Genomic DNA, 22,040 nt, shown 5'->3' with positions numbered 1-22,040 from the left:
GTAAATAATTATAATCAACATGGAAAACTATCATAGAACTTTGTCTTTTGGTGTAAAGATGCAGAAATAGTTATTACTGCCTGAGAGGGGTTTTCTAAACTTCCCAGAGGTGGTGAGCTAGGCGAAAGAAGAACTTAGGTAAGGGAAGGGTGGTGCGTCCAGAGAATGATGGTGAGCTTAGGGTGACTGAGTAGAGCAGAGAAGGGGTCACTGGAGGTGAGGCTGGGTAAGTGAGCTGAGGCCCAAGTGCAAATAGACAACTTCATTCTCCAGGTAAGAAGTGGAAGCCACTGACTTGGGCCCTGGAGGATGGATGGAAAAGGGAGAGGAATGGAAGCAGGAAGCCCAGTTAGTTATCACAGAGGGCTACGAGCACAGCCGAGGCCATGGCATTGACAAGTAAGTCATAGATTTGAAAAACAGTTAAAGAAATGGAAGTGAGGGATTGCTATCCTGATGAGTGTAGAGAGCCAAGGATAATTTCAAGGTGGCCTTGAAGTTGCAGCTTGAGGGAGTGGGTGGATGGTGATGCTTCTAATTGACTTAGGAAACTCATCAAGGAATATTGGTTTGGGATAGGGTGGAGGGTGGGGATGACACTGCCTTTAGGCATGCCCAGATCCTTTCTTATCTTAGGGATGTGCTAATACAGACAGAAGACAGGATGGGTTTGTTTCAAACTTGATTGCCCTGATTTGATTTCCCTGCTATGGGTATACATAGTCTTAAATTTGATGATCTTCTGCAATGTTCCTAGATTGGCAGTTAGGAAAAGATAATTCTTTAGAAGGACTAAAAGTAAGCTGTTTAAATTCTCTCCACACTAACCTCTTTCTCACCTTAGGGTGTAAGTGTGAACTAGATCCACTAACCTATTCCACTGCCAGATCCAACTTGACCCTTTGGAGGTCACAAAACCCCAGGCCCAACACTAGCCCTCTCTCTGATTCATCTGCTGTTGACTTTCTCCATTCCGTTCCTGATCCTGACTTCTCCTGCCAAGGTCCACCTGAAAGCTGACAATGGAGAGCCATGGCCTCCCAATCCATCCTTTTTATATATAACCTTATAAACTTCAAGAATATATTTGGCTCTGCTCCCCGTAGCACTAAGCCTGATTCTTGATAGCGTTTTGCCTTTGTTGTAAATACTGAAGTTCTTCTTGTTGGCTTTTTGTTAAGAAGTGTGTAGACCTGGGGTCTGACGACATCTTTAGACTTGGATTCTAAAAAGGCACTACCCACTGTGCACTTGGCTAAAGGAAGCACTTACATTTTACCAGTGAAAGACTTTCATTTATCAAATTCCCAGCCAGCACAAAAAGCGAAGGTCATGAAATGAGTACTATCCTACAACACTACTTGTTTCTGAAAGCACAAAATGATGACTGGTAGCTTTAGAGATGTTTTCTGGAAACCAAATACAGGAACAGCTTTGTTATTCCACACCTAGGGAAATAGAAAATGTGTAGTCCTTATTCATTTTTGCTTTCTTCTTGAATGATTGTCCCTAAAGTGGTGTGATTCTCTACTAGACTATGAGCTCTTTGACAACAGAGTCAGGTTTAATCCATATCTAAGCTTACACTGCAGGGAACAATGACTGTTCATAGTATGGGTATGTATTAGTCACGGTTCTCCAGGGAAACACAACTGACAAGATATACACACATATACATATGTAAATATTATGGGATTTATTATAAGAATTGGCTCACAGATTTGCAAGTCCAAATCCATAGGGCAAGCCACAAAGTGGCAACTCCAGTGTAGGTTTCAGCCAGGAGAAGCTGGCCATAGATGCAATCAACTAATGATCTAAATCCATGAACTATCCTCACTGTAACAATCAGGCCAGGGCTTGCTTAACCAAACAGCTGGAGACCATAACCTTGCCAAGTTGACACATGAACTTAATCAACACAGTCCACCCTTTGTCAACTTGATACCCATACACTTGATACAAACCATACTTAATTTCTAAATAAAAACAGTGAAAGCCGTATTTTCACCTAACATAATTCACCTGTCCCGTGTATAACGGGAAACATACTCTTTCCACAGAAAAGGATGTAAGTCTTTGGGTAATATTTACTCTTAAACTTGATATTCTATAATTTAAATACCATGATATAAAGCTAGTTCAATTTATATCATATGATAATGGGATAAAATCATGAAGGAAACAAAGATATTTGCTTTATGTATATATACAAATACTCATAACAAAAACAAGGAAGAAATATTCGTAACTATCACAGTCCTCATTTTTGCAACTGATCAAGTGGTTGTAGCTTGGATTTATAACTACGTTCTTCTACTACCCATTCCATATTCCCTTTACCCTCAGCAAGCACCTAAGCTGGTTGTGTTTCTTTGCCTGAGGGGGAGACCCAAACTTTCATTCCTAAAGGTTCTGGGCCATTAGTAGCCCTGTCTGGATTGGGTTGTTGTAGTTTCCCGTTTTCTTTAATCAGGGCCTGGTGGTTCTATTAGATGCCCTAAGGGATCACCTGTATTCCAGTCAAACTCTTCTTTACCTCCATTGTGTAGTTACAGTCTTATATCCCCTTGGTGGTGAGGATCAGCCACCCCAGCAGTACAGTAACTCCCTCATTTACATGTTGATTCAGAGGCACGAGATGCCCAAAAGTCCCTGGGTGGCAGTCTTAACTTCCAGTTTAATGGAATCATTAATGTGTCTCCTGATGGAAACACCCTTCTTTTGGAACTAAGACCTATAGACCAGCAGAGCATAAGGTTGTAGGAACAGGAAGCAAAACGTTTTCTAGCGGATCACTAAGGTAATAGTGAGTGGTACCACTCCCATTTCCATGCCTTGATTCCGGGACCTGTGAACCCTGGCTATGGGAGAAACAGCACCATAGAGTGGACACGGATTCAGAGCACACACAGCCTCCTGGAGAACACTGCCCCAGCCCTGCAGGGAATTGCCACTCGGTTGGCACTGTAATCGAGTCTTCAAAAGGCTATTCCGAGTGACTTCATCAACTTGGTGACCTAAACAGCGATTGAAAACTTCTCTCCAGAGATTCAACGATAAAAAAAGACATTTCTGAATTGTTCGAAACTCTGGAGGAGGATATAGACTGGAGGACTCTGCAAATGCCGAACTGAAGAAAGAGAAGAAATATCAGAAATGGAAATGTCCTCATATAGATTGCGGTGGTGAATGCACAAATATGTGATTATATTGGAATTCACTGATTGTTTACTTAGGAGGGGACATATATTGTGCGAATAAAACAGTTTAAAACATAAACAGAGGGATACAAGTGCTGGAGAAAATGTGGAGAGAGGGGTTCACTTAATCACTGTTGGTGGGTAAGTAGAATGGTGCAGCCCAACTGGAGGGCAGTGTGCTGGTTCCACAGGAAGCTAAGTATGGGGTTCCCATATGGCCCTGCAACCCCATTACTGGGCATATACTTGGGAGAACTGAGAGCAGGGACAGGAATAGACATTTGCACATTGGTGTTTGTGGTGGCAGTATTCATAATTTGTAATGGATGGAGGTGGCCTAAGGGTATATCAACTGATGAACAGAATGGCGAACTGTGGTGTACACATACAATGGAATATTGAGCGGCAACAAGAAGGAATGAAGTTGTGCGGTATACAAGTAGGTGAAAGGACCTTCAGGACAGTATGTTGAGTAAAATAAACCAGAAATAAAAAAACAAACATTGTAAAACCTCACTAATATGGACTAACTATAATGCACAAACTCTGAGAGTTGAATCTCAAAGCATAGATTATCAGGGATAGGCTTATGGTAAAGGTTACTAGATTGTAAACTCTTACAGTAATTACATCTACTCCTGAGTAGTAAAGGTTATTTCTAAATCCTGAGATTCTGAGCTCTTTGTGTATAACATGGTTGGTCCCTGGATCTTCAGGTATTTGTGTGACACCTGAGACTCAGAGCCAGATTTCAGCAGCTATGAATGTCAACATTACCCCATACAGCCAATGTTAAAGAGGCTGAAGAAATCAGATTTCAATTAGAGATATGAACTAACTGGACTTTGTTAGGACTAAGGTAAAGCAGACTATAGGGTAAAGGATGGTATCGATGATGTTTTAAAACTTCATCTTCTGTGTGAGACCAAAGGAAGAGATGTTTATTAGGTGCAAAAATCTATATTTTCTGCAGCACACTGTATAATTTAACATGTATGGTCAGTGTTCTAGTTTGCTAATGCTGCCAGAATGCAAAAAACCAGAAATGGATTGGCTTTTATAAAAGGGGGTTTATTTGGTTACACAGTTACAGTCTTAAGGCCATAAAGTGTCCAAGGTAACACATCAGCAATCGGGTACTTTCACTGAGGATGGCCAATGGTGTCCGGAAAACCTCTGTAAGCTGGGAAGGCACACGGCTGGCATCTGCTCCAAAGTTCTGGTTTTAAAATGGCTTTCTCCCAGGATGCTCCTCTCTAGGCTGCAGTTCCTCAAAAATGTCACTCTTAGTTGCACTTGGGGTATTTGTCCTCGCTTAGCTTCTTTGGAGCAAGAGTCTGCTTCCAACGGCCATCTTCAAACTGTCCCTCATCTGCAGCTCCTGTGCTTTCTTCAAAGTGTCCCTCTTGGCTGTAGCAGGCTTGCTCCTTCTGTCTGATCTTATACAGCATGCCAGTAATTTAATTCAGACCCACCCAATGGACGGGCCAACACCTCCATGGAAATTATCCAATCAGAGTCATCACCTACAGTTGGGTGGGCAACATCTCCATGGAAACACTCAAAGAATTACAATCTAATTAACACTGATAGTCTGCCCACACAAGATAACATCAAAGATAGTGGCGTTTTGGGGGACATAATACATTCAAACTGGCACAGTCAGTTTATTCAAACACCATAATTACATGGAACTTTGAAATGGGCGTGAGATCTGGTTTGTACAGGTTAGTGTGAAGCCCTGATACATCCCAGAGTATTTTGGGCAGAGAATAAAAGTGTATTTGCAAATCCCCCTTGAGGGACTGGGGAAAAATGTGGAAACATTAAATTTCCCCACCTAGGGAATTACTGATATTCTCACAAGCATTGGGGACTACCATTTTAGAAGGACAAGTCTTCGATCTTGGGGCTTGCCCTTATGAAGCTTGTTACTGCAAAGGAGAGGCTAAGCCTACTTATAATTGTACCTAAGAGTCACCCCCAGAGAACTTCTTTTGTTACTCAGATGTGGCCTCTCTCTCGAAGCCAACTCTGCAGGTAAACTCACTGCCCTTCCCCCTACATGGGGTATGACTCCCAGGGGTGTAAATTTCCCTGGCAATGTGGGACATGATTCCTGAAGATGAGCCTGGTCCTGGCATCATAGGATTGAGAAAGCCTTCTTCACCAAAAGGGGCAAGAGAAATGAAACAAAGTAAAGTTTAAGTGGCTGAGAGATTTCAAATGGAGTCAAGAGGTTATTCTGGAGGTTATTCTTGTGCATTGCATAGATATCCTTTTTTAGTTTTTAGTGTATTAGAATAGCTAGAAGGAAATACCTAAAACTGTTGAGCTGCAACCTAGTAGCCTTGATTCTTGAAGATGATTGTATACTGTATTGCTCATATGGTGTGATCGTGTGATTGTAAAAACCTTGTGGCTCACACTCCCTTTATCCAGTGTATGGACAGAAGAGTAGAAAAATGGGGATGAAAAATTAAATGAATAATAGAGGGGATGGGATGTTTTGAGTGTTCTTTTTTACTTTAATTTTTATTCTTATTTCAATTTTGGGGAGTAACTTGGGAGTAATGAAAATGTTCAAAAATTGATTGTGGTAATGAATGCACAACTATATGATGGTACTGTGAACAAATGATTGTACACTTTGGATGATTCTATGGTATGTGAATATATCTCAATTAAAAAAAAAACCTATAAAGGGAAAAAAAGCTATTCCACCTTTCTATCAATCCAGCTGCTTAAGGATGACAGGGGAACATATTAAGACCAGTGAATTCCATGCACATGTGCCCATTTCTGCCCTTCATTTGCTGTGAAGAGGGTTTCTTGATCAGAAGCACTGGTGTATGGAATATGACGATGGTGGACGGGACATTCCATAAGTCCACAGACGGTAGTTTTGGAAGAAGCATTGTGTATAAGGAAGGCAAATCCTTATCCAGAGTATCTATTCCAGTCAGAACAAAATGCTGCCCCTTATATGATGGAAAGGGTCCAGTGTAATCAACCTGCCATCAGGTAGCAGGCCAACCACTTTGAGGAATGGTGCCATATTGGGGACTGAGTGTGGGTCTCTGCTTGTGGCAGATTGGGCACTCACCAATGGATGTAGCTAATTTGGGCTTGGTAAGTGGAAGTTCCGTGTTGTAACTTGCCCTATACCATGACCACTTTGTTCATGAGTCCATTGGGTAATGACAGGAGTGGCTGGGGAAACAGGCTGACTGGTATCCACAGAATGGGTCATACTATCCACTTTAGTAAAATCCTCCTCTCTGAAGTCGCCCTCTGATGAGCATTCTCACAGGACACAAATATCTTCAGTTTTTCACTCATTCAGAAATGTTTATCGACATACCTCTCCCTCAGACCTCTTTGTCACCAGTCATGTTCCTTCCAAGTCCCTGACTATCCAGCCAAAGCACTGGCCAACCTATGAATCAGTAGACAAATGCACTTCCACCCATTTCTCCTTTCAAGCAAATGACCAACCAGGTGCTATGCTTGAAATTCTGCCTATGGGGAGGATTTACCTTCACCACTTTCCTTCAGGGATATACCAGAAAGGGGCTATAGTACTGCTGTCCACTTTTTGTTGGTACTTGTATATCATACAGAGCCACCTATAAACCAGGCCCAAATTTTCTCTTCCTCAGTCAACTGACCATAGGAAACTCCCCACGCAGCCGTAACTGTGGGATTGGAAAGATAAGGTAATGGGGCAGAAGTGGGGGGCCATGGGCATTTGGGCCAATTCCTCATGTAACTTACTTGTGCCTTCAGGGCCTGCTTGGGCCTGATCTTATAATATACCTGTTCCAGTTTGGTAATGCTGCTAAAATGCAAAACACCAGAAACGGATTGGGTTTTATAAAAGGTGGTTTATTTGGTTCACAGTTACAGTCTTAAGGCCATAAAGTGTCCAAGGTAATGCATCGACAATTGGGTACCTTCACTGGAGGATGGCCAATGGCATCCGGAAAACCTCTGTTTAGCTGGGAAGGCACGTAGCTATCATCTGCTCTGTAGTTCTGGTTTCAAAATAGCTTTCTCCCAGGACGTTCCTCTCTAGGCTGCAGTTCCTCAAAAATATCACTCCTAGTTGCTCTTGGGGCATTTGTCCTCTCTTAACTTCCCAGGAGCAAAAGTCTGCTTTCAAAGGCCGCCTCCAAAATGTCTCTGTAAGCTGCAGCTTCTCTTTCAGCTCCTGTGTGTTCTTCAAAGTGTCCCTCTTGGCTGTAGCAAGCTCACTCCTTCTGTCTGAGCTTATATAGTGCCCTAGTAAACTAATCAAGGCCCACGCTGAATGGGCGGGGCCACACCTCCATGGAAATTATCCAGAGTTATCAGCCATAGTTGGGTGAGGCACATCTCCATGGAAACAACCTACTCCAAACATTCCAACTTAATCAACACTAATATGTCTGCCCACACAAGACTGCATCAAAGATAATGGCATTTTGGGGGACATAATACATTCAAACTGGCACAATACCACTTCCATTTTATGACGGAGTGCTGCTGTGCACACCCAAGTTTATAGCTTGGTGGGTCAGGCAACACCCAGTTCATGATGGGCAATGGAGTTCTCATGGTAACATGGTGGCCCATGGTTAAGTGTTCACTCTCTAGCAAAGCCCAGTGGCAGGCCAAAAGCTGTTTTTCAAAAGGACAGTACTTATCTGTAGAGGATGGCTGGACTTTGCTCCAAAATCCTGAGTCTGTGCTGTGATTCTCTTATAGGGGCTTGCCAAAGTCTTTCAAAACAGCATCTCAATTTACCACTGACAGTTCCAGCACCAATGGATCTGCTGGATCATATGGCCCAAGTGGCAGAGCAGCTTGCACAGCAGTCTAAGCCTGTTGCAGAGCCTCCTTTTGTTCTGGTCCTCACTCAAATACAGCAACTTTTCAGGTCACTTTGTTAATGGGCTTTAGTAGCACACCCAAATGAGGAATATATTGTCTCCAGACTCCAAAGAGACCAAGTAGGCATTGTCCCTCTTTTTTTTGGTCATAGGAGGGGCCAGATGCAACATTTATCCTTCACCTTGACATGCTCCACACTACTGGAAACTTAGAAATTTCATTGAAGGGGAAGGTCCCTAACTTTTTGTTGGATTTATCACCCACCATCTGACATGCAAATGCCTTGTAATAAATTTAGTGTAGTTGCTACTTCTTGCTCACTAGGTCCAAACAGCATAAGATTATCAATATAATGGAACAGTTGATGTCTCGTGGAAGGGGAAGGTGATCAAGGTCCTTGCAGAATAGATTACAATATAGGGCTGGAGAGCTGATATATCCTTCAGGCAGGAAAGTAAAGGTGTGCTGTTGGCCTTGCCAGCTGAAATCAGACTGCATCTGCTCATTTTACTAACAGGTATCAAGGAAAAAAAAGCATTTTTCCTGATCAACAGCTGCATACTAGGTACTAGGGGATGTGTTGATTTGCTCAAGCAATGATACTACATCTGGAAGAGTAGCTGCAGTTGGAGTCACCACCTGGTTAAGTTTAACCCACTGCCATTCTCCAAGGTCCAGATTTTTTCTGCACAGGAGAGTTGAATAGGGATGTCACCAGCACTGCATCCTTCAAGTCCTTGATGGTAGAACTGATTTCTTCAAATCCTCCTGGAATTCAGTATTGCTTTTGATTTGCTGTTTTTCTAGGTAGGGTCAGGTCTAGTGGCTTCTCCTTGTCCTTGCCTATCATAATTGCCCTCACTCCACAAGTCAGGGAACCAATTAGGGATGCCACCAGTTGCTGAGCATGTCTATTCCAATTATGCATTCTGAAACTGGGTTTGGGGACTCACTGGACCCACTGTGAGATGGACCTGAGCTAAAACTCCATTGACCTCCTTACCTCTATAAGCCCCTACTCTGACTGGTGGACCACAGTGATGTTTTGGGTTTCCTAGAATTAATGCCAGTTCTGAGGCAGTGTCTAATCATCCCCCAAATTTCTGATCAATTCTTTTTCCCTAATATATAGTCATTCTGATAAAAGGCCATCAGTCCCTTTGGGGAAGGCTGGGAGTAAGACTAACAGTATAAATTTTTGGTAGTATAGCAGGGTCCTTCTCCAAGGAGACCCAGCCTTCCCCTCATTCAAGAAGTTCTGGGTCTGTAAACTTTTTCAAGTCTGGGAATTGATTGAGGGGCCATGACTCTCTGTTTGGTGATTTAATTAGACCATTGTTAACTTGATCTTGAACTTTTATATTGATCAAGTAAGAATTTAGTAGACAGCCCATCTGTTTCACTTCTATATACCCCATGATCAACTAGCCAATGCCATAGGTATCTGTAGGTCAGACCATTCTAATTACTGTTTTGAGTCTGCTGTCCATTATGGTAGTCATGCCCACCTTGTCTTTGGTGATTTAGTGCTGGCACTTGGCTTCTGCCAACCCAGGATCTGATTATCACCATTGTGTTTAATGATACAATTTCAGCTGCAGCAATTCCCACAGTAATATATGACCTACAGAGAAGAGCCACCACAGAGCTCTTTAGGGTTGATGGAGGTAGCTGCACAAATTTATTTCTCACAGTTCTGGTGACAGGTGTGTCCACTGGACATTCCTGGAGTAGGTGAGCAGGTCTTTCCTGATAAATCCACTGTGACATTTCAGTTTCTCTAAGCCTTTGGATCCTCTCATTTACATTATACCAGAGAAGTTCTGGCATTTCAACTTCAGAGAATGTAGTCCACCTTTTTGTCCATGCTTCAGCCAGTCACTTGAATAAACTGGCAAAGCCCATTCTAATTCCTTAAGCTATAACACTGAATCCAGAATATCTGCTTAGTGGGCCTATATCAATAAATTCAGTCTGATCCACCTTCATGTTCCTTCCACCATTATCACCGCACTCTATATCCAATCCCACACATATTCCCCTGAATTTCTACGTAAATTGGAAAAATCATGCATTCTTTTGCATGACCCTCATGGGTCACACTTTGTACCTCTCCTTTTGGGTTGGTACTTGGGTCTAGTTATAAGCCTGAAACAAAAGAGGGCTGATGGGGGTGGGTCATGAGCAGAGTTAGCAGTGTCTTGTGAGCCAACTACTTCAAGGCATTCCATTACAGTTTCATCTAGTGAAACGGTTAATTTCTTCAGATGGAGGTGTGAGGGCTGTTTCCTCAGGGAAGGCAGTAACAGACTTATCAGGCACAGCAGGATCAATCTCTTCAGGTGGCAGGAGGATGGGTGATTCCTCAGGAAATACCATTACCGGTTTATCTGGCAAGAAAAACTTGAGAAAAATCTAGGGTTTCAATGTCCCCACTGTCATCATTATCAGCCCATATGTCTCCATTCCAATTTCAGAATCCCATTCCTTCCCAATCAATGCCCTCACTTTAACAGCATTCATTCTGGAAGGCTGGGAATTAAATTTATATTGTAATTCAGCCATTCACATAATGAAAATCTGGGTCTGGTTTTCAGAAATCTCAAGTCTGCAGCTACAAGAAATAATATTCTTTCTGGGAACACATAGAAACTTTCATACCATTCATGCTGGAAATTTGAAGCCTTGAGCCCATCCCTATATTTAACAACTGTATCCACCATATTTAGGAATAATCAGTCAACATCATTATACTTTTTAACTCCACAAAATTCTGGTAAGGTATAAATATGCTATCACGCAGAGTCTTTTCTGTTGTAAGCATTTGAGTAGCAGTATCCATTGGTGGTATTTTGTGTATTTCTATTGCCAGTTCACACCATGGACTATCAGTGCCATCTTGGTCATTAAAAATAGTCATTAGTGGCTTTTAATCTAATCAGATTAGAGAACCAATTCCAAAAACCCCAGAACAAACTCAGAAATCTCATCCTTTAAGATTCTGTTTCTCAATAACCACTCTTGGTACTAAATCTGTATTAGTCAAGGGTTCTCCAAACAAACAGAACCAAGAAATATAATATTATGAGACTTACAGGAATTGGTTCACGTGACTGTGGGAATTGGCAAGTCAGGCCAAAAGTTGGCAGGCCAAAAGTTGGGAACTCTAATGAAGGTTTCTATGATATCTTCAGGAGAAACTGACTGGCTGTGAGGTAGAGACAGAAATTCTTCTTTCTGATTGCTGAAATCTTCATTTTTCCCTTTAAAGTATTCATTTGATTGGATGAGACTTCCCTCATTGCAGAAGGCAATCTCCTTTGTTGACTGTAAATGTAATCAGCTGCAGATACAATCAACTGACTAATGATTTAAATCCATGAAATATACTCACAGTAATAACCAGGCTGGTGCCAGCTTGACCAAACAACTAGACATCACAACCTAGCCCAGTTGACGCATGAATTTAACCATTACAGTGTCTAGTAAAAGTTGGTTGAATTAATCAATAATATGTGGCAAGAGAACTGGTAAAGAGAGGGGCATAATCCCCTCAGCTACAATGAGTGGGCAAGTGAGTGTTTTGCCATTGGCAGCCCTAGAGGCAGAGTCAGTGACAATTACTGTGTATTATGAAACTGTCAAATGAATGGAGAAACTAGACTCATGGATGAGCAATGCACTCATCAAACCAACATCATCTTGGAGATTTTTTTAAAGTCATAACCACACTACATAAGCAATAAATTATGAAAATTGAGCATGTGAGTAAAATTTAATGTTGTTATAAAATTTATAAGTTAATCTGACACATATTTAATGACAGGCATAATCATTATTATGCAGCATTGTAATCAGACATTAATACTAAGCAGTCACATCCATGACTGTTTAAGTCTTTACTTGTGTTCAACCCAACCAACTGCTTCATATTTTCACCCCTTCTTAGTTGTTAGTTCTCCACACTTGCAATAACCATTGGTGGTGACGGGCTTCTCTGATGATAGGAAGAGTTTAATCCTCAATGCTTCAGGCTTTTTATGAAACTAAAGCCTCTATGACCCTAAGCAGCACACTGGAATTGAGAAAAAATTAACAACCCGAGCACAGAAGCTCTGGTCAGTGGCTAAAGAGAACTGGTGGATAAAATCTTCATCTTTCATCTTCAGGGCAGGGTTGGGAACTCTGAGGCTTATGTTCTAAACTGACTCCCAGAGCTCACCAATGGGTCACCCTTGGTAGCAAGTGACTTAATGCACTAGTATTTTTATGGAGTCACTTTCCATGTAAAGTATTTGCACTAGAATCCTTGTAGGTCTGCTTCTGGGGGAACCTAAACTAAGACAGTATTCCAGTGATTAGGCAGAAGTCTGACTGCCCCCCTCATGCATTCCCTTCCATCTGACAGGCCCTTCTTGCTGGACAGCACCCCTCACCCCACAAATACACCTCACCAGCCACATTCAGGCTCCCTGGGTGCCAGGAAGTTTCAGGCAGCAGAAGACATGCACAATAAGCCTGTGGCTATTCCTGAGGGTAGTTTAGTCACCATGTCATGGGCTTGGGGAGATGAAAATACAGTGGAAGAATGGAGAATGTTCTCTGAGTTCCTGACAACTTGGAAGGCAGGAGTCCAGTTGGCTCAGGCAGAGAGGGGAGAAGAGGGAGGGCATGGGCTGAGAGTCCCATGGCTCAGAAAAGGCTGCTCCAGAGTCCAGATCTGCAGCAATTCTGCCACCCGAGCAGCTACTGGCAATAGGTCTCTGGTGGTCCTGATGTTCACAATCCCCAGCTCATTCTTCTCAGGGAGGGAACCAGGAGAGCCCAAAGACTTTTGTTCTGCAGTTAGAGAAAAAGAGTTAGGCACAAGCAGCCTCGGTGAAATCACAAAAGCACATTCATGCTAAAGTGTAAATGACCCACAGATCATTTTCTATTTTTATGGTGGGGAGGTTTAAGAATATAAGGCCACTAATGAACTAAAGGGGGAAGGAATGTTCCTGTCGAATAAAAGGCAGAGAAGGAGAAGCTAGTGGTGACCAAGACAAATTGCCTCCTTTACATTGGCCAGTTCTACCTCTTATGGCTCTGGGGATTGTGTGGGAACACAGAGGTGATGTAAACAGAGGCATCTTCTGACATCCCTACTGCAAACGGCTAGAGGGGCCACTGAATAGAGACCCATAGACTGTTTCATTCCAAACCAGAAACAAATGTATAAAGCATACCCTCTCTAGATTGGTGTAGGAAAGAGGACCACTGGATATAGAGTCCAAGACTTATATACAGACCCAGTGCCATGCACAGTTCATCACCCTGTAATTTGGGGTAGGCTACTTGAAGTCTCGGGACCTCAGTTTTACCATCTGTGGACTAGGGATAATAATATCCATCTTGTACATCTCATAAAGTTGGTTACGAGGCTCGTGTGATGCAAGCCTGGGAAAGACGTATTCCATGGTAGTTGAGAGTATGGCCTCTGGAGTCTGCCTGAAGCAGGCTGAAATCCCTGCTCAGCGCATTCCAGAGGTGCCCTGGGAGAGCTATTCATCCTTAGTTTCTTCATCTCTAAAATGAGACAACAAAAGGACCTACTTCATAGGATTACTGTAATGACTAACTGCAACAACGCATGTAAAAAACAGCACAGTGCTTGGTACTTATTATATTAGTTATCAAAAACAAAGAGTGTAAAATATAGAGTATTAAATGGATATTTAGGGCATTGGAAATAAATTCTTTGCTGTAATCATCCTCGGCCCTTTCAGGAGGCAAAAGTCAGAACAGAAAAGGTTAATGATTTCTCTATGTAAACGCAGAACGTTTCTCTGCTCTGGACACAGAGGACTTACCCTATTATGAAAACTTATTTAGTGGATGTTGCACTACCGTGAGGCCTAACATTTAGTTCTAGTTATTAGATGAAATATTTGCTTTGAATGGTATTTGAATTGTTGGGATCTAGATTTTTCTGGTTGGTGAGGTCTCCTTTGTCTTTTGTAAGGAGTTCACAATTGGTATACTAACTACAGAAGAGATGTACCTTTTTTCAAGGCATATTAAAACAATGGTTCACTATAATATTGTATCTGTTGGCATGGAGCTCAAAGACTAAACTAAACTTTATATGGTAAAGAAGCACTGAGTATAAGAAATAGGACATTATTTTAATGTATTTTTCATTACCAAATCATTCTGCTTTTAAACACTTTACCATTCTTTTTACACCTTGTTTCCTCCTACATTTCAGTTTGCTAAATATTTCAATCAGTACTTTTATAATTCATGGAGTTTGTTAACAGAGAAAAATGTAATTTGATAGCCAAATAAACAGAAAGCATTGTAAACTAAAAATCACACAAATACACAAATGTGACTGCACTGACTTTTATTAAAGGGTGCCAACCTACGTGTACCACTTGGTACGGTGCTTTCACACTAAGGTTCTAACATAATGTGAAAATAAGGCAAATGCATTTTGGAAAGCAAGACAAGAGCAAAATAAAAACACACCTTAGGCAAAATCATGCACATCTCAAATTCACTGTTGACTAAGTTTTAGTCCATTAGGTTGAAAATGTAGATGCCTAGATGTTTCAACCCAGAAACTGGATCCTTGAGGGACTTCCATGTCTGGGTAATAAAATTATCACATAACACTTTCCAAAATTACTAACTGAACACATTGTGTGAGGAAAAGTCATATTCCATCTTATAAAACATTAAGGAAAATGAGGTTAGTCTTCAAAAAATAAAGCTCTTGCTGAATGATGTCATAAGACATGCCAAGCCGATCAACATGTGGCTACAGAAATGACAATGGTGGGTACAAAGATGGGGTTGGGGTGGGGCAACAGGATAAAGGGATTTTTATTTAAGTGATGGGGAAGAAATATCAACAGCATATCTCAATAAAATAGGATTTAAAATATTTGAAACTTAAAGCAGCAAAATGACAAGGAACATATGAACAATTCACAAATTGTCAATAAACTAATTAGGTCATCCTGTTAAATTTCCAACTAGAAAGAGCAGTATGTACAAATTATAAGTTCAAATCTTTTGGATCACTTTGCATACTGGTGAAATGTCAGTTCACCTCTCAGGATATATGTTTCACAAAAGGTACTTCTAGCTACCATCAGATAACCTGGTACAAGGTAAGCATTCTTCCTGTAGTTAAGAAATTAGAGTAGTGTGAAAACTAGAAACATAAATGCCCTATCCTTATGTTGTGACTCAGGGTTAAAGCATACGAATTTTATGCAGTAAAAGACTAAAGCCTTTCACTTTTAATATTAAAAAGAAGTGCAACATCAGTAACACATTGCCCCTCATTTCCCAAAATGTCAGATCACAAAAGCATCACTTACATAATTGCTTGTAGTTTGCTCCTTTGCTTCCCTCTTTACTTGGTGCATTTTGTAACAATTTTTTATAGTGGAAATATAATTGTTCTCATGTAAAGAGCTGTAAAAAACAATTAAAAGGTATAGAAAAGCATACTGTGAATGAAAATTATCTGGCAATAATATATACATGGAACACCATTTAGGGGCAAAAGAGGAGAAAGAAGAAGAAAGGGAATGCAGTTATCATCTTTAAGAATTTTCAAACAAAACCTCATCGATTAACATGAAAAGGAAGATTTCATGTTTAAAATTAGAGTTAACTACTAGTTAAAAACGTTACATCACCATCATCAATTCAGCAAGAATTTCTTTTCAGAGGGACAATCTTGCAGGAAAAAGTGGATAGGTTTTCAGAGTGGGGGGACAGAAAATAATCCCGTCTCTCCCAGTTGAATGATCTTGGGCAAATCAGTAGACCACCACAGACTACATCAATGACCACCTGAAAGCCTCATATTGAGGTGTGAGTACATATTTGTCTGCAAAAGGGGTGTTGATTTTTAACAGAAGTCTGCAAATGTAAACTATTGTTTTGTTTTGTTAAATGTCAGATATAATACTTAGTTCTAAATAGCTATACATACCTGTGTAGGCTGCTAATGGTGTCTTTTCAATGGTTAAAGGCTTGTGAGTAAGACGATTTTCCTAATGGGATTAACCTGATGCTTTTCTTAAACATGTAACCTTGAGTCCACCCTACAAAATAATGCTTGATTAGAGCAATCCACATAATAAATGTTATCCTAGGTTCTTAGACATCAGACATCATTCACAAAAGAGAACTACCTCTGAAAGAGATGTATTTGTGTTGGGAAGAAAGGATTTCTGCTTCTAATTATGAATGACTTATTGGTGAATGCAAACCATAAGCCTAAAAGGCACTTCTATGAGAGTCCTCATGTGTGGTTTGCAAGGTGAAAGAACAGGGAAAATTGCCTGGATGGTACCAATGGATTTTATGTGGATTTTAATATTATAAAATGGCAAATTCTTTATAGGCACCCAAGAAAACTGTATTAAAAAAACAGTAACTGAAACTGAAACTCAACAACAAAATCTCAACAACAAAAAGACAAACTAAAAATTGGGCAAAGGACTTGAATAGACATTTCTCCAAAGAAGAGATTTGAAATGCCAATAAACAACTGAAAAGATGCTCAACATCATTGTTCATCAGGGAAATGCAAATTAAAACCACAATGATGGCTACGTTAAAACAAAAAAAAAAGGCAAGAAAAACAGGATAAGGTAAGGATGTGGGGAAATTGGAACCTTTAAGCGTTGTTGCTGGCAGTGTAAAATGGCGCAGCCACTGTGGAAATCAGTTTGGTGGTTCCTAAGAAAGTTGAAAATAGAATTACCATATGACCCAGCAATCTTTGTTCTTGGTATACACCCAAAAGAATTGAAAGTGGGAACTCGAACAGATATTTCTATAGCAATGTTTATAGCAGCACTATTCGCAGTAGCCATAAAGTGGAAACAACCCAAATGTCCATCAACAGATGAACAGATAAACAAAATGTGGTATTACACTCAATGGAATATTATCCAGCAGTAAAAAGGAATCAAGTTCTGATATGCGCTACAACATGGGTGAACCTCAAAGACATCATGTTGAGTGAAATGAACTAGACACAAAAAGACAAACATTGTACAATCTCATTCATGTGTAACACCTCGAAAAAACAAATTCCATACATTGTCGGTTACCAGGGGCTGGGGGGTCAGGAGGGGAAGAGGGAATTACTGCTTAATGGGTGCAGTTTCTCTCTGAGGTGATGAAAAGGTTGGGGTTATGCATGTATTGCTGATGGAAGCACAATACTGTGAATATTAACAGCCATGAATTTTACACTTGAAAGTGGTTAAAATGGGAAGTTTAAAGTTGTTTATATGTTACCACAATACAAAGTTTTTAAGAAAATACCTTTACTGAAGTTTGGGAGTGGAGAAATACCAAAACTATTTTTTTAAAAAGATTAAAAAAATACTCATAATCCTAACTGAAGATAATAATCACTCAACATGTTGATATATACTCCACTAGTCTTTTTCTAAAAATACAATTCATAGAAATTTTGTAACTTCTGTAAATACAGTCTATAAATATAATTTTGCATCTTGCTTTTTTCCCATTTCATATGAAATGGACTTTTTAAAGAGCAATTGCTTCCAAACTGTCTCAAATATATGGGGAAATAATTCATTAGGCATGAGACATACAATTAAGAGTCATAAAACTTCCCATCTCGTTGGATAGAAAAAAACACGTTCTCATTGAGAATGACAGTGAATAACCGCACTGACTTAGACCTCTATATTTATCTTCTAGTTAAAAAATGCAGTCCCATCTAGCAACAATAATATGGGGAAAAGAGAAAAGCCTCTAAATTTGCAGTAGGGTCATCTTCAGAGTACTAAAGCCCATCTATTCACCACTCCATGGTTCAGGCCTAAATTGGATCTCCTTGAAGTAACTCACAGAATTTTTGCCAAGTGACTCGGATATAAACACTCTTTTGGTTGCACAGTGAGACATATGCTCTAAAGAAAACTGCTTCTAAATAGACAAGTAGGTTTCTATAGAATGAGAACCCTTGTAAGTGGCTTCACCTTTACTGCCGCATGCCTGAGCTTGCATGGTAGCTCTTTGTTTCATCTTTGGGTGATGGAGGCCTATTGTTTCTGCAACTCCTTACAGTAATGAACTGCTATAAATTTGTTTTCGATACTCTAGAGAGCCCTAACTTCAGCTTCTATGCAATGCTGAGGATGCATGCTATATTCTAGACTCACCTTTGGCAAGGTGTGCTCTCAGCACTGTGGGCGATTTCCAGGGGAGATTATTCTATTTAAAGATGTACTGTCCCAGCATAATACAAAAAATCATTTACAAAGATGCAAGACACAGAGCGCTCTTGATTATGTTTACACAAGCACAATATCAGAGCCTCCCTTCACCAGTCTCCCCAGGGGTTTGGGAGACCAGTCCTCACTGGCGAGAAAGGGAATACAAAAAGTTCTATAGTCACAGGAGTGGAGAAACTGAAGCCCTTCAAAAGGGATCTACACATACACTTTAGCACAAGAGTGTGCTATCAGGTCAGACAGGCGAAGTGCTCATTTGCTGAAGTAAAGGAGGGAAGGAAGGAAGGCTAAACTAGAAAAACTGTCTCTAAGCACCCTATTTTTGACCTCAAACATAGACATCAAATTCTTCTCTCAGAAAGCATGTTTAAAAATGGAATATTTATAAACAAAGGGATATATAAAGAGAACATGAGAATTTATTTTAAAAAACTTTTCTTAGACTAAAAAAAGCAAACTACTCTCAATTAACAAAATGTACCAATGCAACAAAAGGATAATTACTTTCACTTTTAATTTATAGGCAGCTAGATTCACAGTCCTTGAAGTCTCTTAAATTTAAAAACTGAAATGACAACATAAAATTTATAGTGTTCATGATTTTTCAATTAAATCTCAAGGTAGAAATGAAAAAAAAAAATTAAGTGTCATAAAAAATAGCCAGTTCCCGAGATGCGAGGTGTCTTTTTAAGGATGCTTCAGCAGAGAAAACTGGCTCTCATTACTTTGTAACAGCCTGGATAAATGGTAGCATTCCTGATCAGTGGAATGGGGGAAGAGTTTAGCTTTACTATTACAGTAGCAAAATTAATAATGAGAATAACATGATTGCTACAAAATCAAATCTCTTTCTCAGATACCTTCTACAGAGAGGAGAAAGTTTTGTAGCTTTTGTGCACTGGTACGTTCCCAGTCTCCACAAGAAACAATACCTGCTACATAGTAGGTTCACTATACATTTATTGAACGAATAAATAAATATAGAAAAGGGAATCATGATGTGTTTGTGAAATTGTGCCAACTATCCATATATTCCTATGGAGGTGCATAAATGGTCTTTGTTTTAAACTTAGGAATGAGAATTTTTAATGGAATACATCTATCAAAATCAAACAAAGATGTAACCGCCTGAAGTTTTGCACAAGAGAAGAAAAGCCTCTGGTGAAGGGCTGCCTGCAAAAGAACCACGGTGTTTGCATGTGCCGTCTCACAGGAACTTACCCTCCCTGGGCCTTGGCCCATAAAAAGGAGGCAGCTAACTCCACCACCGTTAAGGGTCAACAGCTGAGGCTCAAGGCGCTCCAAAATTCTGATATTTACTTATCTATAAAGGCCAAAGTCTCTGCAATAATAACCAATCATCTTGTTATTATCGGTACAGTAAATATTGGGGCCAATTTCACTGTAATGGAAGACAGAAAAAAGTATTCGTGAAAGATTTTATAATTTGGTGGCAAAGCCATAAATAAATCTCAATGCACCTATAATTACTTAATGCTGTTACAGCATGCAGTATGTTACCACAACCAAAGGAAATAGAAGAAATTCAACCAGCCTGTTCTACATCAGTAATTAACAGGATTAACTGAAGGTTTTCACTGGATTTAACTTTTGTTGCCATATATGGATAATCTACTTGTCAAAGATTACTTTCTCTTTCATGTTTCCTAATTAGCCTTTAATACTTTTTTGGTAAGGACCTGAAACAATACTAGGCAGTTGGTATGAAACGGATAGTTAAACTGAGTGGATGACTAAAAGGATTCCCTTATAAGTACTTATATATTGAAATATATATATATACTTCATTGTGTTTTGCTTTCAACATATTTTAAAATGCAAAACATCACCTATTTTATATAATCACAATAAAATATTTGTTGAGAACATGCACAGATAAAAGTCTACAAGCTTAAAAAATTGAAATAACAATAATTGTCATGCTTTCCCAATAATAAAAGACATTTTGGTAAAATTTTCATGTTTTAAAAACTCAAAATAACTTTATTACTTCACAAAGTAATAAATACAGTGTTTTTTCTTGAGATATTAACATATTCTTGTACTGCAAGGATACAGGATGAAATTTACTTGGAGATGGAGAAATTGAAGAAATGCTTCTTTTAATATTTTTGCTTTAGTATTCCGAAAACTGCATAATTATGTCTATCAGTAGTTAATTTTTAAATCTTATGATGATAGGGAACTGGTGGTTTGATGGGTTGAGCCCTCTACGGTAGGTTTTACCCTTGGGAAGATGGTTGCTGCAAAGGAGAGGCTAGGCCTCCCTATAATTGTGCCTAAGAGCCTCCTCCCGAATGCCTCTTTGTTGCTCAGATGTGGCCCTCTCTCTCTAGCTAAGCCAACTCGAAAGGTGAAATCACTGCCCTCCCCCCTACGTGGGATCAGACACCCAGGGGAGTGAATCTCCCTGGCAACGTGGAATATGACTCCCGGGGAGGAATGTAGACCCGGCATCGTGGGACGGAGAACATCTTCTTGACCAAAAGGGGGATGTGAAAGGAAATGAAATAAGCTTCAGTGGCAGAGAGATTCCAAAAGGAGCCGAGAGGTCACTCTGGTGGGCACTCTTACGCACACTTTAGACAACCCTTTTTAGGTTCTAAAGAATTGGGGTAGCTTGTGATGGATACCTGAAACTATCAAACTACAACCCAGAACCCATGAATCTCAAAGACAGCTGTATAAAAATGTAGCTTATGAGGGGTGACAATGGTATTGGGAAAGCCATAAGGACCACACTCCACTTTGTCTAGTTTATGGATGGATGAGTAGAAAAATAGGGGAAGGAAACAAACAAACAGACAAAGGTACCCAGTGTTCTTTTTTACTTCAATTGCTCTTTTTCACTTTAATTATTATTCTTATTATTTTTGTGTGTGTGCTAATGAAGGTGTCAGGGATTGATTTAGGTGATGAATGTACAACTATGTAATGGTACTGTGAACAATCGAATGTACGATTTGTTTTGTATGACTGCGTGGTAAGTGAATATATCTCAATAAAATGAAGATTAAAAAAATAAATCTTATGATGAATAGCTTTATTTCAAATCTATAACTTTCATAATGTCATGTAGCTAACCTAAATTGGTGGTAAATAAGGGTTTAATTCATTGTGATTTTTTTCTATGGTATGATCTATGATTAAACAGCTACTGGGTCCACAAAAGGATAAAATGAAACTAATTTGTTTCTGAGGGTGAGGCAAAAGTTTGGATGGATAGAGTACATTATTGTGATCTCAGGAGGAAAGAATAACTCAGAGAGTTCAAATGGAGAGCTTTTAATGAAGAGACAGCCTACAGAAGTGTGGGCAGTGTCCAGGGAATTAGCACGAGATGCTGAGAACCCAGAAATTGGCAAATCTCCCACCTGCAGGCCTAAGATACCAAGGGAGCAAGGAGTGTTACTGGAGTGAGAGCCCTGGTGCGCAGCTGCCGCTCTGGAAGAAGGAAGTCACTGAAGCAGGGAGAGAGCTGGGAGAAATACCCCAGCTTCTCTCTCCTCCCTCCTTCTGATCTCCTTCTGGTGCCGTCCATTGGCCAAACCCAACCAGAAGCCAGGCAGCAAGGGTCAGCTTCCAGGGGCAACAAACAGGGAAGAGGGAAGTAAGAGAAAGGCTCTGTGGGTGGCACCCACTCAGGAGCTCAATTGTT

This window comes from Choloepus didactylus, chromosome 22, assembly GCF_015220235.1.
Source record: "Choloepus didactylus isolate mChoDid1 chromosome 22, mChoDid1.pri, whole genome shotgun sequence".
Classification (NCBI taxonomy): Eukaryota; Metazoa; Chordata; class Mammalia; order Pilosa; family Megalonychidae; genus Choloepus; species Choloepus didactylus.
Note: the sequence above shows the minus strand (reverse complement) of the source record.